The 12,915-nt window shown below is 33.5% G+C and overlaps 1 non-coding gene across 1 annotated transcript; it reads left to right on the plus strand.

Moving 5' to 3' along the window:
- The first annotated feature begins 7,230 nt into the window (after nt 1-7,230).
- On the plus strand, nt 7,231-7,336 carry LOC111784028. The gene has a single exon (XR_002813463.1). It is a non-coding gene; the product is annotated as a small nucleolar RNA R71 (small nucleolar RNA).
- Nucleotides 7,337-12,915: the final 5,579 nt, after the last annotated feature.

Genomic DNA, 12,915 nt, shown 5'->3' on the forward strand with positions numbered 1-12,915 from the left:
TTGATGTGCTTGAGTGGTTACTGCTTGATCTTATCATCTTTCCCTCTTCAAAAGGATAGAAGGAATAGGAAGCAAATTCATCCCGTTTTTTCCTTCACCTCNCCTCTTCAAAAGGATAGAAGGAATAGGAAGCAAATTCATCCCCTTTTTTCCTTCACCNGCTTGATCTTATCATCTTTCCCTCTTCAAAAGGATAGAAGGAATAGGAAGCAAATTCATCCCGTTTTTTCCTTCACCTCCTTTTAAAATTCACCTCCTTTTAAAATGTTTCACTCACAAAGATATGAGAAGGAAATTAGAAGTTAGAAGGAAATTAGAAGAAATAGTTCCTTCACCTTCTCTTGAAATGTTTCACTCACAAAAATATTAGAAGGAAATGAAAAGGAATAGGAAGGAAATTCATCACCTTCTTTCCTTCCCCTCCTTTTGAAATGTTTGGATCAAATCTGCATGCTTCACTCACAAAAATATTAGAAGGAAATTAGAAGGAATAGGGAGCAAATGAAGTGTATTACATCCATAAACTATTTCTTAAAGAATAAGTCAGCAGCATGCTTTGCATCAACCATTTTGACTCATTTTAATAAATATATCTACCACAACAAAAATACATTCTTTACTATTTTTAGTGTGTAGTAAACCAAGAACAAATTTTATAGATATATTAGTCCAAGGTTTGTTACGTACATTCAAAGGAGTATAAAATCGGTTTGGTTATGATCTAGATTTAGTTTTTTTTTCGTTTAAAACATTTGCTACAAAACTTATGGACATCGTGCTTCATCTTCGGCCAAAAGAAGTGTTTACGCAACATAACTTTATTAATTCTGAGATGTCCCATTAATTAATGCACCACCATATGCTTCTCTCAAAAACAAATCTTTTATAGAACAATTAGGAATACAAAGCATGCTTTTCTTAATTAAAAATTTACGAAAACAATTAGGAATACAAAGCATACTTTTCTTAATTAAAAATTTATGAAACACAAATCTTTTATAGACCCTTCACATACTTAAGTTTTTTTTATCAAAGTGGATCACAAATTCTATAGGCCATAAGTAATGTTGCGGGCACATGCATTATATGAACTACAAACCGTTATCATAGGTAGGGTATTTCAATGTTGCCCCATTTAGTTTTTCACTAAAATACACTAACGACTTTCCATCTTGAATTAAAACAGCACTTATGACCAAACCACATGCATCACATCTAATTTCAAATGTTTTATCTAGGCAAAAGAAATAATGATGCATTGCTTAATTTCTTCCTAAGCAAATTGAATGCATTCTCTTGCATTTCTCCCCATTTAAAAATAACATTCTTTTTTACTAAGTCATTCAATGGTTCAGCTATGGTTCTAAAATCATTTATAAATCTCTTATAGAGATTAGCTAATTCATGAAAACTCTGAACTTTAAGTGCACTTTTTGGTGTTTGGCAAATTCATGATAAATTTAACTTTGTCTCTATCTAATGCTACTCTACTTTTACCAACTATGAAGCCAATAGAGTGAACTTTTTCCATGCAAAAACTACCCTGATTGAAATTAAATTTCTCTTTTCGATGTGTAATCAAAACTAATTTAACATGCTCCACATGCTCAAGCAAAATCTTCAAATAAATTATAATATCATCAATATAAACAACAACATGTTTTCTCAACCTTGTTCTAAATTGAGTCACTTCACAATCGAACTTGATCAAGGCTTGATTGAATGACTCGGGTGCAATTCGACCACAAGAATTGCTTGAAACATAGAAATGACAAATATGATGCTCGGATTTGTAAGGGAAACGTCTCAATTTGAGATCTGGACTACATTCATTCACCAATCCGAATTTTATATAACATATTGTGGATATTTATAGTCTCCCGACAAACGACGTTTGTGGACGGAATTTATATCCGATCCCCTTCAATCTCTACAAAAGAATAAGTCAAATTAACCATTTAACTTTTAAATAATTTATGAAATTAAAAATAGTTGTTTCTAAAAATGTTGATGTGCTTGAGTGGCAAATGCGATAAGTTTGAAATCAATTGATCTCTGTACACAGTAGGTTAAAATTCTGTTGTTGACATATTTTTTTGAATCTTCTTGGCAATAGGTCCATTTGGAACTCGGCAAGATTTAAGTTTTTCAGTGAACTTTCGAGGGTCGTAACTTAATCTACAACTCACTAAATAGTATGAAATCAATCCCTAAATCTTCATTGTAACACCATCGTCAAGTTCCATAAAGAAATCAAGAGGTGAAGGGCACCATACAAGGTTGGGAAGATCAATTTTCATAGGTGTCGACGCTGGCCAATCTTGTCTTCTTCCCCTGCCTCGGGGGAAATGTCTTGTGATTCTTATCATAACGAGTTTCTAGGTTTTAACTCGGCAAGATTTAAGTTTTTCAGTAAACTTTCGAGGGCCGTAACGTAATCTACAACTCACTAAACAGTATGAAATCAATCCCTAAATCTTCATTGCAATACCATCGTCAAGTTCTATAAAGAAATCAAGAGGTGAAGGGCACTATACAAGGTTGGGAAGATCGATTTTCATAGGTGTCGACGCTGGCCAATCTTGTCTTCTTCCCCTACCTTGGGGAAAATGGCAATGGTATGGGTAGTTCAACACCGATCCAAACCTGATCCTGCCTCATTTTTTCTTTAGTTAAACTCAGTGCAGATAAGTTCTCAAGAAACTCAGTACGGTTCTAAAGCAATACTTAAAGATAGAAATACCAAAGAAAATTTGGAGTAATTCAGATACTGAAAGCTCGAGAACCGAGGACCTGAACGTCAAGGATGAAGTAAGTAGCTAAGCTAGATTTTTCTTAAGAAATAATCATATGAATCCTTTGGTTTTCAGTACAAACCATTAGTAAGCATTAATGGGAGATGAAAAAAATAACCAAAAGCCATGAGTTGACCTAAACGGAGTGTTTTTCTTGAGATTTAAGTAACATAAAAAACTCTGTTGTCTATAAAATTTTACAACTGAGCATAATATGACATTTTAATGGTATATATGAAGTTTGGGGGTTTTGGATAGAGATAAGTAGCTAAACTACGTAATGATGCAAAATGACCAAAATGCCCCTATGACGGTTACCTTTGACTCAAGACCCAAGTAACCTCTAAATACCATTAAATTTTATATTCGGTCTATTTCATGATAATCAAGGATTATGTAAAGTTTCAAAGTAATTGAAACACCTTTAGAGGCTAAACCAAGAATTAAAGGTAAAATTACAAAAATACCCCTAGGTTTCTTTAAAATATTTCAAACTTCAAATACGGTCCAAATGAATGAAGGATCTAACCAAGATCTATTGATAAGGACATAAAGGTTGATTTGAGGTTTCAACAAGTTTGAATGAGGTTAAGAAGCTAAACAAAGAAAATAGGTTAAATGATCAAAATACTTCTGCAATGAGCTTAAGAAGTTTTCTAAGACCTAAAAAACTTAAGTATGACCTTAAGAATGATTATAATCTCAAAGGTTCTAAAACATTTTAGGGTTATAAGGATTAAAGTAAAAGCTTAATAGGGAAGGATAAGATTATCCGTAATTACCCCTAACCAAATATAAGATCCATCTAGAACTTTCATGGGACATGTTATGACTTCACGATACTCTGAATGGCTCATGCATGTTACTATGATGAGTTCATAATTTATGTAATTTGGGTAGGGCTTAAGAAAAGGAAAGGCCAACACAAGCCTTATATCAATTTTGACAAGAAGAATGCTAGGTACCACACAAGAGTAAAGGACAAAGGTCCTCGAACTTAGAAACTCAAGAAACCCTTAAACCTCCCATGGTGAAGCATATTTATGACTCAGACTACATTGCTTGAAACATAAGAAGCCTTGGATGTAGGTTTTTATATTGCATCGTTTGAAATGTAAAAAGTATGATTAAGACTATGCCACATGGAATATATGAACGGTAGGGCATAGGTATTCAGACTATGTCGCTTAGTATGTAAGAAACTTTGGACATAGACTTTCAAATTGCGTCGCTTGGAACATAAGAAACCTTAGAAGTAGGTTTCAGATTACATAGCTTGGAGCGTAAGAAACTTTAAATATAGGGTTCGAACTGTATCACAAGAAATGTATGAAGCCCTAGATACATGTTCAGACTATGCCCCTTAGAATGCACGAAAACTTGGACGTATTGTAACGACCCTAAATTTCTACATACTCAGAGTTGCTACTAACGTCTCATGCTCATCTTTAATATGAAAATATAACTCTTAAATTGAACATCATTTATTACATAAACTTCGAAAACGCTTAAAGCAACTTCTTCTCTGGAAAACACAGTCATGGTCTTACGTGTTTAAATACGAAGTACTGAAATTTAGAGAAAATAAAAACACATACAAATGATTTAAAACAATGAAATGCAAAACATCCTATTCTAAATGAGGTCTAAGTATTGTCTTTATTTTTTTCTTAGTTATGTAAGTAATGTCTTTATTTTTTTGACGCAGTTATCTAAAAATCAAATAAACAACTAATTATATGGTTCATTTGCTTGTTGAGTTAGTAAAATTAATATCTCAAATTTTGCAAGGATAGTGAGACTTTTTACTTGTATCTAAATGGAGACTTTCTACCATTGATTGAATGTTGCTAATAAATAATTAGCGGATGCTTTAGCCAATATAATTAATTTATCAAAGACGTACAATGAATCTTATGAGATTCTTGAAAGAATAGCATCTAACAATTGTCAAGAGGCTGATGTGAGGAGCAATCTGGGAAAGAACACCTAAGAAATACTTGAAGTTGATGCTTTGACCTTTATCAACGATCAATTAGCTTTTGTTACTAATATTCTATAAAATCTAGCATAGGTACAAGGCTCAATGACTAATGTACCATTCTAGTCTGTTACATTTGGGAAATAATGAGTCAAACAACAACTAAATCTTGTGTATATTTGGGAGAATAACACCCTTTTGATCAATGTCCAAGTAATTCGACTTCAATTTTTTATATGGGTATCAAGTTAGTCAAGGAATCCAGAAAAATAATCTCTTCCCATACACTTATAACACAGGTTAGAGAAACCATCCAAACTTCTCATGGAAGAGACAAACCTCATACAATCAACGACTATCACCTACAGCAAATTATCCTCACGGTTTTGGATTACAAAATCAATGGCATATGGTCCGCAACAAGCCAACACCTAAGAGAAAGGAACTAACCAAGCTCAACACATACCACGAACATCGCTTTAGGGTCTAATAAAGAAATATATGGCAAAAAAAATGTTATGATACAGAGTCAGCAAGCATCCTTGCTAAATTTAGAAGTTGATGTAGGTCAATTAGCAACTGAGTTACGAAATAGACCTCTTGGGAAGCTGTTAGCAGATACCAAAAAGCCAAAAAGAGAAGAAAATGAGCAATGTCAAGCAATAGAATTGAACAGTAAGAAATACCCAACAAGGTAGGTGAAATTAAGAAAATATGTAACAGTCATCCCTAGAGACAGCTAACATACAGTAGAGAAAGTTGAAAAGTGTTGGACAGAAGACGCATAGCAAAAATTATGCAGAAATAGTGTAGTCTTCTAAAACGCAAACAACAATCAACAGTGAAAAAGAGGGCATAACATACATACCAAAACCTCATTTTCTACAAAGAATAAAAAGAAAGAAGGAGGAAGGCCACTTCGAGAAGTTCATTGATATATTTTTTGAAATTCATATAAACATACCATTAGTGAAAGCCTTGAAACAAATGACAAACTATGTCAAATTCTTGAAGGGTATTCTCACTAATCGAAGAAAATTTTAAGAATTCAAGTTAATAGTGTTGAATGAAGAGTTTAGTGCAATACGGAAAAATAAGATCCACTACACTATACATTTAGTGCACTACACTCTTTCTCTTTTAGTGGTATCTTGTTTTTCAATATTGCACTACACTCTTCATTTAGTGGTATCTTGTTTTTCAATATTGCACATCCTTCAAGATTTTTACATAATTTGGCATTTGCTTCAAAGCTTCCACTAAGGGTATGTTTATATGAATTTCCTTCAAAATATCTATAAACTTATCAAAGTGGGCTTCCTCTTTCTTTCTTTTCATTATTTGTGAAAAATTTGGTGTTGGTGTGTATGTTCTATTTTCTTGTCCATTACTAAATGTTGTTTGCATTTTAGGAGACTACACAGGTTCTGCATAATTTTTTATTTGCTCTTTCTGTACAGTAGTTTCTGCATAATTTTTGTTGTACTCTTTCTATACAGTAACTTCTTGAGAGTGACTATCATCGTGTCCTTTAATTTTTTATCCCCTGCTTGGTATTTCTTTCCCACTTCTCAACTCTATTGCTTGACATTGCTCTTTGCCTTCTCTTTTTGGTGTTTCGGCGTCTGTTGGCAGCTTGCGAAGAGGTCTATTTCGTAACCCAGTTGTGAATTAACCTACTTGAATTTCCAAATTTTGCAATGATGCTTGCTGACTTTGTATCACAACATCATTTTCACCATATATTCCTTTATTAGGCTCTCAAGAGATGTTCCAAGTGTGTGTTGAACTTGTCTAGTTCCTTTCCCTTGGGTGGTGGCTTATTGAGGATCATATGCCAATTGATCTTGTAATCCAAAACCTAGAGCTTGACTAGTTCCTTTCCCTTGGGTGGTGGTTTTATGAGCTTTGTCCATTCCATTAGAAATTTGGATGGTTTCTCCACCACGGATTATAAGTATTTGAGAAGTGATTATTTTTCGGGTTGTCTTGACTAGCTTGATTCCCCACATAAAAATTTGAGGCTAGATTTCTTGAACATTGATCAAAAGTGTGTTTGTCTTCACAATATATACAAGATTCAATTGTTGTCTGTTTGTCTTCACAATATATACAAGATTCAATTGTTGTCTGGGTCATTACTACAGCAGCTTGGACTGGTGCTTTGGTCACTAAGCCTTGTCCAATGCTAGATTTTGTAAGATATTAGTCATTAAAGTTAATTGAGCGTTAATAAAAGATAAAGCTTCAACTTCAAGTACTCCTCGGGTCTTCTTTCCTAGATTACTCCTCACATCAGCCCATTGACAATTATTAGATGTTATTCTTTCTAGAATCTCATATGTTTCATTGCTTGTCTTTGACAAAATAGCTCTATTGGCAGAACCATCCACCACTTGTTTAATAGCAATATTCAATCCATTGTAGAAAGTTTCCATTTGTATAAAATGAGGTGATCCATAGTGAGGACACTTTCTAAGCATTTCCTTGAATCTTTCCCAAGCTTCTCTTGAAGTTTCATCTTCAAACGTTTGAAAAGCAACAATTTCATTTCTGAACCGTGTGTTTCTAGTGGTTGGAAAATATTTGATCAAACCTTTTCTGCTAGACTATTCCAAGAGTCAATTGTTCCTGATGCTAAAGTATTCAACCATGACTTATAACCATCCCTCAAAGAATAAGCTAATCATATTTTGGTCGACTCCTTGGAATCTAAATGAGTCACTAACTCCCAAAAATCACTTTAGATGTAGGTGTGGATCTTCTGACGGTAGTCCATGAAATTTCCCAATGGTTTGCAACATTTGAAATATCACCTCCTCCCACTAGGTCGTCCATCCTCCGGTACCTGGCTACCAGATCATCGTCGTTATCGGCATCCAGCGTCGAATCCGTAGTCCGTGGTGTTGCANGATCGGCATCCAGCGTCGAATCCGCAGTCCGTGGTGTTACGAAATTTACTTGTTCAGGGGGTGCAGCTGCTGGCGGCGGTGACGGTTCCTAATGCAGGGCTCCTCCTTCTTCCAGCTCAGATGTGGGTGTATATAATAATATGATGTCAAATTCAGAAGAATATATGCAAGTATACACTATAACAAGTAGAAAGTAATAAGTAAATTGTTACGTCTCATGTTACTTTTCATAATTATTTATCATCATCAAGGTCATGAGATAAAAAGAGGTTGTGGGAACACAATGTTATGTAAAACGAAGGTAATTTGTTTGAAGATCCATCACTACTAAATAATTTCAATGTTATGTAAAACGAAGGTAATTTGTTTGAAGATCCATCACTGCTAAATAATTTTACACCAAATGCTGAAATATTTATTTGAGATTTGCGGCAGATAAGAGGCCTGAAATTCTCAAATATGTGAAGGTCCCAAAAGCTTGAAATTCTCTTTTCCTCTTCCGACGGTGTACGACGTGTATGAGATGCCGAAACCCGTCCTTGATGTTTGTACAGACCTCCACGATTCTTTTTGTGGCAAAACATGATGGTTTTGACGTCGATCTTTGTGGGTTTGGCTTGGCCGGAGTTTCAAATCTTACCTCTATCTATCTTACCGAGTATTCTCATATTCACCTCTTTCTACATTATTATTTTTTTATTTATTATTATTAATNGTTTCAAATCTTACCTCTATCTATCTTACCGAGTATTCTCATATTCACCTCTTTCTACATTATTATTATTTTTATTATTATTATTTTTTTTTTTGTGAATGATGCCACTTATCGAGGTGTGGGAGTGCTTGACACGCTCATGACAAGCACTACGGGGAACTCAAGCTTCATTCACATTTTTCCTCTAATTTTGGGTCTTCTTTAAACATGAGGTGAGGGCCCTTTCACATGACATACTAGAGTAAAGTTGTTACTATAGCGATTAATGTGTACCCCAAATATTCATATAAAATATTTCATAAAAGGTGTCATGGGCTCTCACGTTCCTAATAAAATCTTTAAAACAATAATGCAAAAAATAAATCATGTGAAGTTTAGATAAAATAATGAAAAATAAAAACATTGACCTGAACTAACCTAAGGACTACTAAATAGACATAAATTGTGTCTACCCTACCTCTAGTAACATGGCTTTTGTCGCGGCGTCACCATCCGTACGTTGATGCCTAACCTATACCTGAAAAATACAAACACATGTGATATGCCTAACCGATGCCTAAATAAGAGTATTACGTAGTTTAAGTAGTTTAAGAAATACGTAGTAAGTAATTTCACATTTGGTGTCTAGAAATACAAACACATGTGATATGATAGGTTCTATTATTTAAAAAATAACATGGCATTGCCTTAGGTAGCTTTCTAGTTCCCGCAGGGGTGGATGTATAGTACTTTGCTACGCACGACCGAACCAAGAGCACAAGGATCGAACTGAGGCCTCATGTACCGCCTAAGCCTGTCTCAATGAATAGCACTCGCTAATGTGCTTTCATACACCATGGAGGGAAAGGGCCTGCGTAACATCATGACGAACATAATTGTCGTAAGTCGTAAAGTACATATTTGTACTAATCATAATAGAAAAGTATCATGATGCATATGACACACAAAAATTCATGAGGTTCCCATGCCTTAAAATAATGACATAAATTTATGATGCAAGTCAAACCTCCATTCCATTTATAACGTAATTATGCATACATAATTCTTATAAAATCTTTCATATACACGTCATAACACATCATAGATTATCATCAATAATAACATATTATTACAACATAGTATAGTCACACTATAGTCTAGCTTATAAACATGGCATAACACAACATTGGATAGCATAACAATCATAATTATGACATGCTCAAGGGTCACACGTATGCGTTATAATACGCAATACAATTCATCCAACCAAGTAAATAATAGAGTCACTTACTTGAATAGGTTAAACAAGGGTTGTTAGTTTATCTTTGGAGCTACTCTAATTTGGTGGTGGCTTAATGGGACATTTTGGAATTAATAAAACTTATAATATGTTGCATGAACGCTTCTTTTGACCGAAGATGAAGCACGATGTTCACAAGTTTTGTAGCCAAGAATAATTATTTAGGGATGATGCAAAGCATGTTGCTGGCTTATTATATAGGGAAGTAGTAAGATTACATGAAAACCCAAGAATAATTGTTAGATAGGGACGTTAAACTTTTAAGTCACTTTTTGAATGTATTGTAGGGTAAGTTGGGTACCAAGTTGTTGTTTTCAACTACATGTCATCCTCTGACGTGTAGAATGATGGGCTATTATTTACAAGAATATTATGTCTTGGGACGAAGTTTGCCATTTGAAGAGTTTGCATATAACAGAGCAATTCATAGTACAACTCATTGTTCTCCTTTTGAAGTTCTTTATCAATTTATTCCACTTTACTCTTCTTGATTTGCTTTCCCTATTCCTTCTAATATTTTTTGTGAGTGAAGCAGCCACAAGTAAGGCAGATTTGATCAAAGTATTGCACAAAGAGGTGAAGGGTTGCTTCAAGAATTAACAAAGAACGGAAGGAAATTATTTTTTAACCCGGTGATTGGGTTTGGATACATTTTCGCAAAGAGCGAGTCCCATCTCAAAGAAAGACCAAGTTACATCAAAGAGGGGATGACCCTTATCAAGTCCTTAAAAGAATTAATAACAATGCCTATAAAATTGATCTTCTCGGAGAATTTTCAGTACGTTCTACTTTCAATATTGTTGACTTGAGTCCTTTTGATGTAGGTGATAATTTTCCTGATTCGAGGACGAATCCTTTTGAAAAGTGGGAAGATGAACACTGAAACATTATATACTTTCAAATATAGGTATATTCTATGAACATTAAATATTATATATATATTTTTTTTAAATAACCTAAATGTACGTATAAATCATATTCAATAAAACCATATTCTTAAAATTAAAAAGAAACCTATTCATATTATAAAATATGTATTTAAAAATAGTATAAAGTGAATGAATATTTTAAAAGTAATGAATATTTCAAAATAATGAATGGTCAAACTTTAACCTTTACCTAAAAGGAACTAATATAATAAAAAATCAGTTACAAAAGCTAACAGCCAACTACTACAGAGGAAATGAAGAAAGTTTACGTGAAGGTCTAGCCCCGTTATGGAAGATAAGTTGTAATAACCAAAATTTACACAACACTTTTAACTAAATGTGTTTCAAAATAACTAAGTACCACTCACTTTGGCTATATTTATGTATATATAAGAGATAGAATCCAATTAGGTTTGGTAAAAAAATGGTGAATTATCTTCCAGTAGAAAATGAAGTCTCGAAGCATATTCTGTTCAATCGTGTTAGTTGCCTTGGCATCGAACAATATGATGAACTTTTGTTTTGCAGAATCTAAGTTACAATTACCGTTCTCCCGATGGAAAGTGACTATTTTAAATGGGATGACTGCTTCAACTCTAATTGTTCATTGCAAGTCAGCAAATGATGATATGGGCGAGCACGTACTCCGCACTGGAGATAATTACTTAGATTAGAATGACTATTTTTCTTATCCAATTATTTAGATTAGAATCGATAACATTTTAATTAAGAATTTGAATAAATCACAATCTAACCTCAATAGTCCAACAATATTAAAAAAATTGGCCTTGAATATATTAAACCAGAATTAAAATAAAATAAGGAAATACAGTCCAACAATACTTGTCTTAACTAAAATTAGATAGAAAATAAGAAAATATAGAAAGAAAATAAAATTTTGGAAAGAAAATCAATTAGCAAAATTGGCCAACAATGGATTAAAAAGTAAATATTTAATGAAAATATTATTATATATACATATCCAATACTCTAATCATAAAGTCTACAATGTTCACGTCACAAGTCTAACATATGGACCATTCTAAAATTTAGAGAATTGAAATTGAAATTGATGTCACGGTTTATATAGGTTGACTTGGATACAAAGGACAAAATTGAACTTTCTTAAAGATAAATCAGTGACACCAGCCTAAGCTAATCAGGTAAGTGGCCTTGCTATCGGCATGGTTCTATTTGATGTTGACACGTGCCCCATTGTTCTACACGTGTCATATATATTGATATGTGTGAATTGTCTTGTGATCGATATGCTACTTATATGTTATGTATATGTTATAATATGTGAATTGTATGATAATAATTACGGTACGACGTGTTCAATAATATGTTTGAGATAAGGATACGAGAAGGGTGCACAAAACGAAATGTAACAATAGGAGTAAGATACGTTCATGAAAAGTTAAGGTTAGGTTAAATACCGGAGTGCTATTGATAGGAGAGATTGATGAAAGAATACGGTTAGGTTATGGGTAGAAAGGGATAGGTTTGTGATAGATTGATAGAACGATAACGTTACGATACGTTCCTGTGATGATATGACTAAGGTATGTTCCCGTAACGATATGACTGTGATAGGTATAAGAACGTTAAAGCTATGATAAGTTAGGGAACAATATGACCACGAAGTGTTTATGATATGACATATTTATGATACGATATATTGTGATGTGATATGTTATGTTTAGATTGTTTTGTGTGACCATTGAGGTAATTATTATATGAATTGCACGTTATGAAATGACATGTTAAAAGCATAGAGCATTATATTATGTTTTCTAAATTGTATGTATACAGCATGTTATAAATGACATGATATCACGATAAATGAAATGAAATATAACCTTGTTAGAATTATGCATGATATGAGAATTGAAAAATGAGAAAAGATATGATATGAATGTAAAACGATAGCGAGGTTATATTTAATAATGTTGAAAATGGAAAAATATTGAGCATTATGTGTGCTCATGCATTTGGGGATACCCCTATTTCATCACGATGGGTACGGGTACGATCGGTATATTTTACAAAATCCTGCCGGAAGGGGTACGATCATTATGTTTTACATAATGCTTCCGGTAGGGTACGCTCATTATGTTTTAGGTTAACACTTGATTTTAAGTAATCCGTTAAGACTAGAGTCTCAAAGTTTTGGTTGATCGTGGTTTGTTCCATTGGCCATGTTATTTGTGGGATTTGCTGTTGCTTTCTTGTCTAATACAACTTTTTCAATTATGCTATCTGAGGTGGAACTTATGGTCTATGTGCTAAGACATTTGAGGG

The sequence above is a fragment of the Cucurbita pepo genome, unplaced genomic scaffold (genome assembly GCF_002806865.2).
Source record: "Cucurbita pepo subsp. pepo cultivar mu-cu-16 unplaced genomic scaffold, ASM280686v2 Cp4.1_scaffold000139, whole genome shotgun sequence".
In the NCBI taxonomy this organism is placed as follows: Eukaryota; Viridiplantae; Streptophyta; class Magnoliopsida; order Cucurbitales; family Cucurbitaceae; genus Cucurbita; species Cucurbita pepo.